Genomic DNA, 12,169 nt, shown 5'->3' on the forward strand with positions numbered 1-12,169 from the left:
CACTCTTACACACATGTAACTGCATGGTTTGTAATGAAATTACTCTTGGTTTAGGCATTTTACATGGCAGTGGCATTAGTCTTCTACTGTAATTTGCTTTTGTTCAATGTATTTGTTCTTAGTAAAAAAGATTTCCTGTCATTTCCTACAATGCAGTTTTGTGCTGTTTTTTTCAAAGCAATTTCAGCATTATTATTTTGAATGAAACATTGTCACTTAGACTTCATTTTATTACTGAAAATTTACATTACCCTTTTGACCTCCTAAACATATTCTAATAATTAAAAATCCTATGCTTTTTCTCTTGAATCTTTATCTACTTTCCTTCTCTGCTGTTCTACAGACATGACTGACTCAGATGCCTTGATACTATGGAGACTCGGATATTATGGTAATGAGCATGATAGGTACATTAGACTCCAAGAAGGACTTTAGGGTCATCACAGATAATTACCTTAACATGAGATGCCTGCAGTGCTGTGACTAAAAGGGATGATGTGAACTTCAGAATTACATTAAGGGGAAGATATATCAAGTAGAGGTAGGAAAGTAATCTGAGGTGTGTGTGTGTGTGCATCTTTGCCTGAAGCATTGCTTATGGGGCACAGCTGGAGGCAGATCATCGGCACAGCTCTGCCAGTGCTCTAGTGATTTGTGGGGAATCCATATCCTTAGATGTGCTGCAAGTGTAAAGCAATCACACATTCATTATCAAGGTGGTTAACAGAGTTTGGAAGAACATTTTTCCATGGTTTGGACAGATTAGTTTGGACTATAGTTTGGACATTTATTTATCTATTTATTTATCTATTTATTTATTTATTTATTTATTTATTTATTTATTTATTTTTAGTTTGACTTTTCTAGTATGTGATAAAGGATATTCAATTGTATTTCGCCTACTCAATGTCTTGACTCTAACCAGCTCTCAGACTCTGATGGTACATCACTGTTTTCCCCTGTCCTTGTTCGCACTGGCAGGATTGAGTGACTGAGATCTTACAAATGTAGATGGCCTCATTGTTTCTTCTCTTCTTCAGGGATGTGCCCATGCTGGAGGCAGGTGTGCTCTGCATTGTGTCCCATAACCTTAATCCCTACGTGGCAGTCACCAGTATACGTGCTGTCAGAGACTGAAATGGTTAATGATTTATGCATTCTAGGAGACTTTTGCAGGCTTTTGACTTGCATGATACCTCTGATGAGCAGTCGGGCCCCTCCCTCCCTGCAGTGCTGAAGGTGTGAAGTCCTGAAAAGGTAAGAGCTGAGCTTGCAGGCTTTGACTATTGATACATCTGACGAGCAATCAGGCCCCTCCCTCCTTCTGCTAATCTTGAAAGGGTGAGAACCAGGCCAGACACAGCAGCTCTTGAGCAGGGTCCAGGGAGAGGTTGGAGGCTCGAGGCATGGCCCGTGACACTGACCATGGTTATGATAATTCATAACTTCTTGGAGTGTGGGGGCTTCCCTCCTTCACCCCCAGCAGATCAAGGCCACCACTTCAAGTGACAGACATGGAAGCTGCAACTATCAAGTATCATCGCTGGACCCCGTGGGTGGTGACTATGGACATCTGTCCACTCTCAGTTTTTCTTTCCCTGACTCTCCCTTGCTCTTATCCTGCCTTTCTCTCCCCTATGCATTTTTCTCCTCCCCAGAAAGGTTGTGACAGCACCCAAAAATGTTAACTTACCTATTGATTCAAAATTGTTAAAATAAATCTTATCAATATATGTTTTCATACACCGATTATTTAGTGTCGCTTCGCTTTAATCCACCCCAAAGGAATTTTTGATAAAACCTGGGTTACCCCCCCCCCCTTTTTCCTGGGGCGGGTCATAACACATGCTTCCCTCAGTTTTCCCTGGAAGAAAACTGTTGGGAATACAGAAAAACATCCTATATAAGCAGCCTGGGAAGAAGGGCTGTTCACTAGGGACTCAGCAAGTTTCTGGGGAAGATTGACATTTAGCCTGCTACCCATAGTTTGTAAACTGCTTGAGTAACTCCTAGAAGAGGACCTGTAAGAGCCTGACCTTCTGTTTGTGAAAGAGTGTGACAAGAAAAATGATGTCCCCCCGACAGAAAATTCCTTGCTTTCTGCCAGTAATATATGTGCTCACCAAAAGACCTAATATCATGCCTGTAATTCTCAATACAAGCAGCATCAGAAGAAGCCTGAGAGTTCAGGAAAGCATGTCTGAATTTATGCTGCAATATTGGATGATTCATATTCACCCAGCTATATTCCAGCTAAACTCTTGGCTGGAAAACTGTTTTGCACTCTCATTGTCTTTAATTAAATACTTGGTATTTGCCCCTTTAGTACAGAGAGGATGAATATAGTGTTTGTTTTGCAGAACAGAGCACTGATTTAATGAGACATATGAAATCAATCAAAAACTTTTCCCCAGTTTCCCAAAATTTCCAATCATAGACAGAGAAACAGAAGGAGCACTCCCAGCCCCTGCTGTAAAAGGTTTTGGAAATTGTATGATATTTCTTTGAACTTATGTCTGAACTTCCTTAAAAAGTATTTTAATGACAGAGGAAAGTGTTCATATTAAGCTTGAAAGTAAGGACTAGGAAGGGGATTTGCCTAGAATGTGACCTCAAAGATTAACATTATAGCATTATCATGAGATCACAGGGCAGAAAAAAATCAGATAACTGTTTTAAAGGCATGTCATGTCAGACTAACACCAAGGACTTTAACAAATGAAACTTTCTTGTTAACAAACTGACATTATTGTATTTAAAGGTCAGCTGACAAAAGGGTATGACTCTCAGGCAATCTCTCACAGTCTGCGAGCAGGACTTCCCTGGGGAGACCCTGACCTTTTCCAGGGGAGGAGTGATCAAGGCTGATAAAAGTCAGTCATTTCCAAAAGAAATATAACAATAATTATGCACTGAACTAGGAGTGGACTTTAATAGCTGGATGGTTATTCTAGGGCAGAAAAGACACTATGGAGCTCATTGGTTCCCTTCTCTATGTTTTCCATAGTGGCTGTATGCAGTCCGTGGCTGGACTGATGGGTGCACTGATTGTATGGAAGCAGTTTGCTGGAGTTCAGATGAGAAATGGTCTTGCCACAAAAGCTGATCAATAAGTTCTTTCCAGGCAGCACTGCTTTTGCAGGAGTTTTTGGAGATGACTTTGAAAATGACATTATTCCCATTGGTTACAACGGATTTTCTTGCAGCTTTCTTGACTTTGGTAAATTAAACAGATTCTGCATCAGCTGAGAAATGAGCCTTGCTGGTTGAAAGAACGTTAAGATGAAATTTGCTCTTGCAACCTCCATTTGGGCAGATCTGTTAATAAAAGTGTTAGCTGAATGATTGCAAGCTCCTTGCACCAAACAAATATTCTCTTGGGTACCACATTAAGCTTGACACAGCTAAAGGCAGATTTACTGAACACCCTCAGGAAACTACCTGACATCCATCCTGCTTGTTCCAACATTTCTGTACCCAGATGCACAGTGACCACAAGTTCAGAGTAACTATGTCTGACAAAAGGGTAACAGAGAGCAAGAGCCAAAGAAGGGATTGGTCACCTACACTGTCCATTACATATGGTCATACTTTGTCACTGCAGGAGTGACATCCAGATGTCAGATGTCTTGGGTCTCCTGTTTGCCAGTGGTGATACTTGCACAAACTATCAATGATTACCTCATGTAGCAGAGCTCAGTAACCAAATTCAGCCTAACTAATTAAAAATAAGATATCCAAGAATGCTGAAAAAAGTCTTGAAAAAAGGATTTTTAAAAGTGTGAAGTTATTTGTATTTCCTCAGTACATTTCTGGTAAGGAAGCCAATGTACAACACTGCAGAGCACACTGGGCTGCCCTGCATCTTCATTATGGAAAAACTCCAATCATTCTTAGGATATGTGCTCTAATTCAGCTGTAAATTACTGGATTTGACACTTGTAGGAAATTCCGTAGCCTGAACTATGCAGGAGGAATAAATGTTCATAATAATCTTCTTCTGGCCTTCAAATTTGTGAATCTATGTTCATTGCAGACTGCTTCTTTTCTGCTAGGGATACATCTCTTACTTTGAGTCTGTAATTCTGCAGGGGAAAGCAGCACTGCAGTGAGATTTTATCATGCTTTCTACCTACTGAAATCCAGTTCTTCCTGCAGTTAAATGAAAACAGAACTGAAATCCACTGAGCTAACTGTGAGACAAAATAATTCCAGTAGTAATAAAATTTGGCCCTCATGTTTAAAAAAGCCTGTAATTTGACCACTTAAATTTTTAATTAGTGTGTACATTGAGACACAAAAACTTGAGAGGAGTTCTCAGTGTACAGCTCCCAGAAAGTTGTCTCCTTTATTCCTTATACTACACAGACTAAAGAGAGACCCTCAATTTCCTGCATGAGCAACTGATGAGCTTCTGTTCTGTCTGACAAATGCTGCAGCTGGTGTTTAGGGACTCTGGTTGAGACTGTTTTGGCATTTAGACTTGTGGAACAACTTTGGTGACAAATGTGTGATTGGAGGCCATTGTATTAATCTGGAGTTGCTGAACAGCATTAACAGTCACTGGGAAGGCAGCTGCACTCTGGCATCTTTACCTGGGCCAGGCCTATTTCTCCGTTGGAGTAGGACTGCTAGAAATTTTATTCCAGTGTTGTCAGCTATATGTTGAAACCTATTGCCTCCCTGAGTCTGCTGTCTTATTATGAACGCCATGGCGTTATCCATGAGTGTTGTTTCCTGACACCTCCTCTGCAGAAGCCTTCATCTTAGCTCATCCATCACTGCACTCATCTAGTTGAGGCTCACCTTGCTGACCCAAGCATATTTAAACCACTTTTTGCTGCTCTCATGCTATACTAGGAATAGAGGCGATATCATCCACCTTATTAGTCACTGCCAGGGACTTCATATGCAATTAGGAAATCTGGTGCAAATTGCTCAAAGCTATCAGTAAAGCAAACCATCTGAAACTCCTACCAAATTCAAAGTGTCCAGTAACTACTAAAAATTACAGCTCTTGATTTTAGAGGTAAACTTACTTCCTAGTTCTATTTCTTCACTGTCTTTGCCCTTTTTACCATAATTGGCCATCTTTTTTGCCCAATCCCATTTCCCTAATTCCTGAAGAGAACCCTTCCTCTGTGGCATGCCTACTGCATGAGAGAGACCTCCTTGTTCTTTAGTTTCATGGTCTTATTGCACATATTCTCCTTCAGGATGACTTTTCTATTAGAGTTTGTAACTGCACTGTGCACACTTTAGAACATTCTGGGGATCCTGTTTGTGTCAATGACAATATTCATCTGAAAATTATGTTAAATAAGGGGTCTACTATGCAAGAAAGAAATCTAACTCATAAAAATTATCATGAGAGATCTGCTTGCTGCACAGGTGACAGGCATACATTGGTGCACTTGCACTGCTCATTGCTAGGCTATGCTGTGTTAGGTGGTCTGTCATCCCTCTCTGCTAAAGAATACAGTGCTGCCTGTATGTGAGGCTGCGCTTATTCTCATAATTTTTAAACACAGAGGATTTTATATAAAGGTCTCTGCAGCATCATTATTTGATGTTGCTTGCTGCACAACATTGCTTGCATGACTATTCTCAATATCCAGCAGGAGCTCTCACATTCACAATAATTCTCACCTTTTGGGTGAGCAATGGAAGATCAATTTACTGCCATTCTTTTAACCTCCTGTGTTTGCGTACTTAGAAACAAATCCACCTAGACATGTTTCTGCAGCAGGTGTAGCACTTCTCCCTTTTAGCAGAATATCAGTGAATCACAATTCTCTTCCAAACCTGCATGACCTCAAGTGGGGCAGACTGAGAACTTCAGACAAAAATAAGTACATGGGTCTGTGCCACTAGAATGAATGCAAGATTTACGATTGATTTCAGCAGATACAGAAAATCACTTCTAAATTCTTTTTGAATCTTTTAACAGAACTGACTCATGTCTCTCCTTTTATACATTGCAGCTGTATCAGTGCTGCTTCAAATGTCACAACCAGTTTTAAATAAATAGTATGTAAATGTTGCTCCAAAAATCTGTATGCTTCATATATGGTAACTGGGAGATACTACTAATATTGATGTCTTCACAACCCATGGCAACCCCCTAATGTGTGTATATCCTCTTTTAGCTTTACAAGGACAAAATAAGTCCATCATTCATATGTTTAAAAATTCATAACTTTTCAAGTTGTTGCTCTGCTTTTCTCATATATCTCAGTAATAGCTACAGAAAAGCCAAGACTTAAAGTGTATGTTTAAGTTTTTGCTCTTGCTGTGGAAACTATTCTATTAAATTACATCAGAAAGCTGTGCTTACATATTCAAAATGTTGACAGCGAGCTCAACCAATTTTGCTTAAGGGTCTAAAACCACTTCTCTTTTGAGATAAAATTAGGGCACAATTTCAGAAAGTGGAATTTTTCAACTTATAATTCTGAGCACTTTAAAAATATGGATGATTCGCAAAACGAGACCTTTCATGCTTAGCTACAGTCACTGCTATTACTTCCCTTAGAAATGTGTATTCATTTTCTCTGGCTGTTGAAAACATAAAGCTATATGTCTAGAAGGAATTCCCCCTGCCTGGGAAAGGAGATCCTTTCAGATGAGTTCCTAAATGACTTCATTTGTGCAACCTGAATATTTTGACAAGGGCATGTTTTCTTTCTGTTCTACTCTATTCTGTTCTACCCTGCCCTATTCTCCTATATTAGATTTCCACCATCGTAATTAATGAATACCTTAATCTGGAAATGATGAAATGCTAAAATAAGAAAGAAAAGAATAATTTTTTTCACTAAATATTTTCTCTGCCAAATTGTTGAGCTTGGTTGAGGCTTGAACAAATAGCTCCAGAATAACTGGAAGTTGTTCAGTGGCTACAATTTAGGCATTTAAAATTTAAATACAATTTCACATCATTTAAGAATTTGCAGATTTTCTGTGCTGGCAAACATACCTCAATCAATTTTATTCATATCAGAATGTAAATAAATTTCTTACTTTATTGTCCATTTGTACAGTTAGATTAGAGTGAATCAGTTTGGTGAGGAATGGATCCGTGTGGATTAGGATCTTGCCCTGAAACAAGTTCTCTCCTTATCAGGTTCTTTGAAACAGCAAGGAGATGTATCAGTAAGACTTCTTTTCTTCTTTTTGTTTAATCACTACTGCAGAGTGATAGCTCTTGTTGTGCTCAGCCAAAATGCATTAGCTGTTCCCAAGTCCAAAACAGAAGTTGTCAGTAAAGGTGGGGCGCATATTATTCTCTCAAATTTGATTAAGTTGCCACAGAGCTCTTTTTTTTAATAACTAAGTCTTTAATTACTGCAGTTACTGAGCTGCACTTGAATGATCTTGCTTATTATAGCATGCAGTGGTTTCTTGCAAGGTTGTGTTAGTTTTACAATTTAAGCAAGGGCAGGTGCAGGATTGCTTTAGATTACTTGAGGTTAGGAAGACACTGATTTGCATAGCTTCAGGGCTGTTGGAATCCTTTGGGAAGTGAAAGTAATTTTCTTCTATTTACTCTCATTTCTAAAGTTCCTTCTGTCACTTATTCTCACTGGGTCACCCTTTCCCTTTTCTAATGTTTATGCCAGAATGTTGCACCAGAACTACAAAATCTAAGGTAGATTTTGCCTAGGCTTTTAAAAGGATAGCATCGAAGTTTTGTGAATTCAAAATTTTGCCTCTTCGTTTGTCAGAAAGCAGTGTACAAATCTTTCTCTCTTTCATCAGAAGAAGAAAATTAAATTTTCTTTTTGTGTTCTGTCAATATTTTTTATATATTCTTGTATCTTTTTTGCCTGCCCCTAGTTATTTGTTCCTCACTGCTGCTACTATTACTGTATCTCGACCCATATTTATTATTTCTGATAGTTGCCCAGGTAACAAGGCTGCAAATTTACGTAGTCTAACTTACAACAACAGGGGTTTATTACTTTCCCCCAAGAGGCAATGTACATGTCCCATAACTGGGAGCACTGGACTGGTTGGACTGGCCAGGTCTTTCTCTTCACTGTAGAAACTGGACTAATTAAACACAACTGAGCACCCACACCAAATGTTAAAGACGGAGAGGTGAGGCAGTGCAGATGATTGTGTTGATCTGCAAAAGGAAGCTGTACTAAGAATGACAAAATTACCGCACCTGAGTAAGTGCCAAGAGGAATTAGGAGCAACAGTTTGGCAGTAATTAAACTGTGGTGCTTAGGCTGATGTTTGTCAAAACTATGTATGTAGAAATCAGAACAGATCATGCTCTGTTCTGATGTCAGAAACCTTAATGCATGGTAGGGGCACAGGAAAGCTATGTAGCCAAGATGCTGGTGTGTCATATCAAGTATCTTGCATCCAACAGGAGCCAGTCCTTTATGTTCTAGGGCTTTCTGCAGCTTCTGAGTTGAGTTCCTCCAGCTGCTTCACCAGCAGTGTGCCAGTGTAAGCCTTTTTACTAGACTTAAAAAGAAGAAAATCAAGTGGCAGTTTTAAGCATAATTTATGAAGTAGAGAGACAGGTTCCTTGTTTAATGGGGGGAAAAAAAGAGGGAATCATGGAGTCATCCAGGTTGGAAAAGATCTTCAAGGTCATCTAGTCCGACTGTTAACCTAACACCAACATATATACGGCTAAACCATATCCCCAAGTGCCACATCCAGACTCCTCTTGAACACTTCCAGAGATGGTGACTCCATCACCTCTCTAGGCCACTTATTCCAGTGCCTAACCACTCTTTCAGTAAAAAGTTTTTCTAATATCTCATCTGAACCTCCCCTGGCACAATTTAAGGCCATTTCCTCTCAGCCTTTCACTTCAGACATGGCAGAAGATACTGACTCCCACCTCACTACAGCCTCCTTTCAAGTAGTTGTAAAGAGTGATGAGGTCCTTCCTCAGACCAAACAATCCCAGTAACTGCAGCCGCTGCTTGTAGGACACATTTTCTAGAACCTTCTCCTTGTTGCCCTTCTCTGGACACACTTCAGCACCTCAATGTCTTTCTTGCAGTGAGGGGCCCAGAACTGAACACAGGATTTGAGGTGTAGCCTCACCAGTGCTGAGCACAGGGGGACAGTCACCTCCCTGGTCCTGCTTGCCACGCTATGTCTGAGATAGGCCAGGATCCCACTGGCCTTCTTGCCCACGTGGGCACATGCTGGCTCATGTTCAGTTGACTATCAACCAGCAACCCCAGGTCCCTTTCTGCTGGCTTTCCAGGCACTCTTCCCCAAGCCTCTCATTCTGCATGGGTTTTTGTGCCTGAAATGTGGGATCCAGCACTTCACCTTGTTGTACTTCACATCAGTCCAGCCTGTCCAGATCCCTCTGCAGAGCCCTCCTGCCCTCCAACAGATCAACACTTCTACCCAGCTTGGTGTCATCTGCAAACATACTGAGGATTACTCAATCCCCTCACCCAAATAATTGATAAAAATGTAAAATAAGACTAGCCTCAATACTGAGCGCTGGAGAAGTCCACTAGTGGCTGGCCACCAGGTGGATGTGACTCCATTCACCACCACTCAGCCAGTTTTTCACCCAGCAAACAGTGCACACATCCAAGCCATGAACAGCCGGTTTCTCCAGGAGAATGCTGTGGGAGACAATTACAAATGCTTTACTGAAGTCCAGGTAGATAACATTCACAAACCTTTCCTTCATCCACTAAGTGGGTCACTGTCATAGAAGGAGATCAAGTTGGTCAAGTAGGACCTGCCTTTCACAAACTAATGCTGGCTGAGCCTGATCCCCTTGTTTGTCCCACATGTGCAATGTGATGGCACTCAGGATGATCTGCTCCATGACTTTCCCTGGCACTGAGGTCAGTATGAAAGGCCTGTGGCTCCTTCCAGCCATTCTTATAGATGAGCATTATGCTTGCTAATTATCAGTCAGCTGAGACTTCTCTGGTTAACCAGGACTGCTGGTAAATGACTGAAAGTGGCTTGACAAGCTTTTGTGCCAGATCCCCCATTACTCTTGGGTGCATCTCGTCTGGGCTGATAGACTTGTGGATGTCTAATTGGCTTAGCGGGTCACTCACCATTTCCTCCTGGTTTATAGGATCTTCTCTCAGCTTCCCATCACTAACTTCCAGCTCTGGGAGCTGGGTTTCCCGAGGAAGAAGGGTGGGAGACCCGGTTTTTATCACCTACAAGGATGATGTTCTTCATCCCATTCTCTACTATTTTCCATCACAAATTTATATTTATTGTCCCTAAACACATTGTGCTGTGTGTGGTACTCTCGAATTTCATCCTTTTTCTACTATTCATAAACTATGGCTGTCTTTCTCTTTCCCTGTGATATCCCAGTCCCTCTGCTGACCATGCTCTATTTCAGCAGCATACCACTATCCTTAGTGCTTAGGCTGTCGAAAAACATTTTAAAAGATCAATGGTAGTGAAGGGTAAACTCTATCCAGATTGGTATTTTCCCCTCAAGCATGGCCAGGTGTCATTTTCCATAAGTCATTTCCTTTTCCCATCAGAATTCATTTACTAATTCCCACACAGCTAGGCTTTACCAACTGTTTTCCATAAAGCACCATGTTTGAAAACCAGATAGAAAACACCCTACTATATTTAAATTTTCTTCTAAAAATAGTTTCTTACTGAGAAACCAGGCAAATCTCAGACAATCTGTTGTTTGGTTAATGCAGATGATGTTTTATCCCATTTTTGATTTATCTCCATGTTTTCAATATTTTTTAATTCCAAAAATTTGTTCCCAAGTCATGCATAATATTAAGGTCAGAAAAAAAGTGGTTTTATAGCTATTGATATCTCTTTTTCCAGTGGCATATTGTTTCTGTTTTCATTATTTTTAGAAACACACTTCTGACATTTACATTTTCTCAAAAATATTTTATACTTTATAATTAACTTTACTATCATATTTATTTATATATCTATTTATTCATTCATTCATTTATTCATTTATTTATTTATTTTACTGCCTCTTCCTCTGGTCAGCCAGTCCCACTCTTTTTCCCAGAGTGAACTTGTGTGCATGGCTACAGATTTGTTTCATTACTCTTCTCCAAACTCCATCCAACTGATTCTTACCATACTTGATCTCAAGAATATCCATCAGCTGAGTCTTCCAGGGTGTTGCTTCAAGAACTTTGGAAACTGTATTCCTGCCTGTACATGCTGGATGGTATTTGTCTTCTTTTTGCATCAAAAATGCTTGATAGATTCAGGTTCACTTTGTAATCCTTTCCAACATATACCCCTGCAGAACTACTCTGTAATCAGTTGTCCCTTTCCTATGTTTTTGTTACTGATTACTCCTGTGCTATCATCAGTATCTTGTTCTGGTTCCTGTTTTGTAGGACAGCCTTATGCTTCTTGAGGTAATTTCCTGAATTATCAAGGTTGTTTGAATTCCGGGTGAATGTACTTGCAGTTCCATCCAGGATGGTGTCATTAGCAAACGCAGGAAATATGCTTCATTCCATCATTCAAGCCATTCCTGAAAATATCAATTAGTTTCAATCTACAACAGACTTTTTCAGAACCTCATATGATAAATCCTTTCATTTTCACAATGAACCTTGGATAACTACTCTGTCAATCATTTGTTTCAATAAAACTTTTTTCTATTTTTGTAGGTTCTGTTAGATGTGGAATTCTTTCCTACAGAATTCACTTAGATAGTCTGCACTTTTGACTTCAAGCCATTCCAGGCTGAATGATCTGAATTTCTTACTTCTAGCTAGTTGGTTTTGGTGGGTCTTTTCTGTTTTGTTGGTTGATTGGTTGGTGTTTTTTTAGATTTATTTGACTTTGACATCAAAACCTTTTTTTATGGAACTACAGTTTCTTATGCTTCTACTCTATGTTCCACTACAGAATTATCCAGGAGTTGTTTTTTCACACCATCACAGGAACCATTAATTCCAATAAAACCAAGAGAAGAGTCATACCTGGAAGAACCCCAGAAAAAGTGTAAATACCAGATTAAGGTCAAGAGCACACAACTACAGAAGCAAAACATATAGACCATTCATTGCCTTACACACTTGTTAACATAAATTGATTGTTCTTATGTGCACAAACTTGTATTACTTGCTCTCTTGTGCATCTTGTGCATCGTGTGAAGTGCTGCACTAGTGTCCACAGCTGGACCTTTGCACCCATT

Source organism: Manacus vitellinus, unplaced genomic scaffold, assembly GCF_001715985.3.
Source record: "Manacus vitellinus isolate BGI_N305 unplaced genomic scaffold, ASM171598v3 scaffold_13_pilon, whole genome shotgun sequence".
In the NCBI taxonomy this organism is placed as follows: Eukaryota; Metazoa; Chordata; class Aves; order Passeriformes; family Pipridae; genus Manacus; species Manacus vitellinus.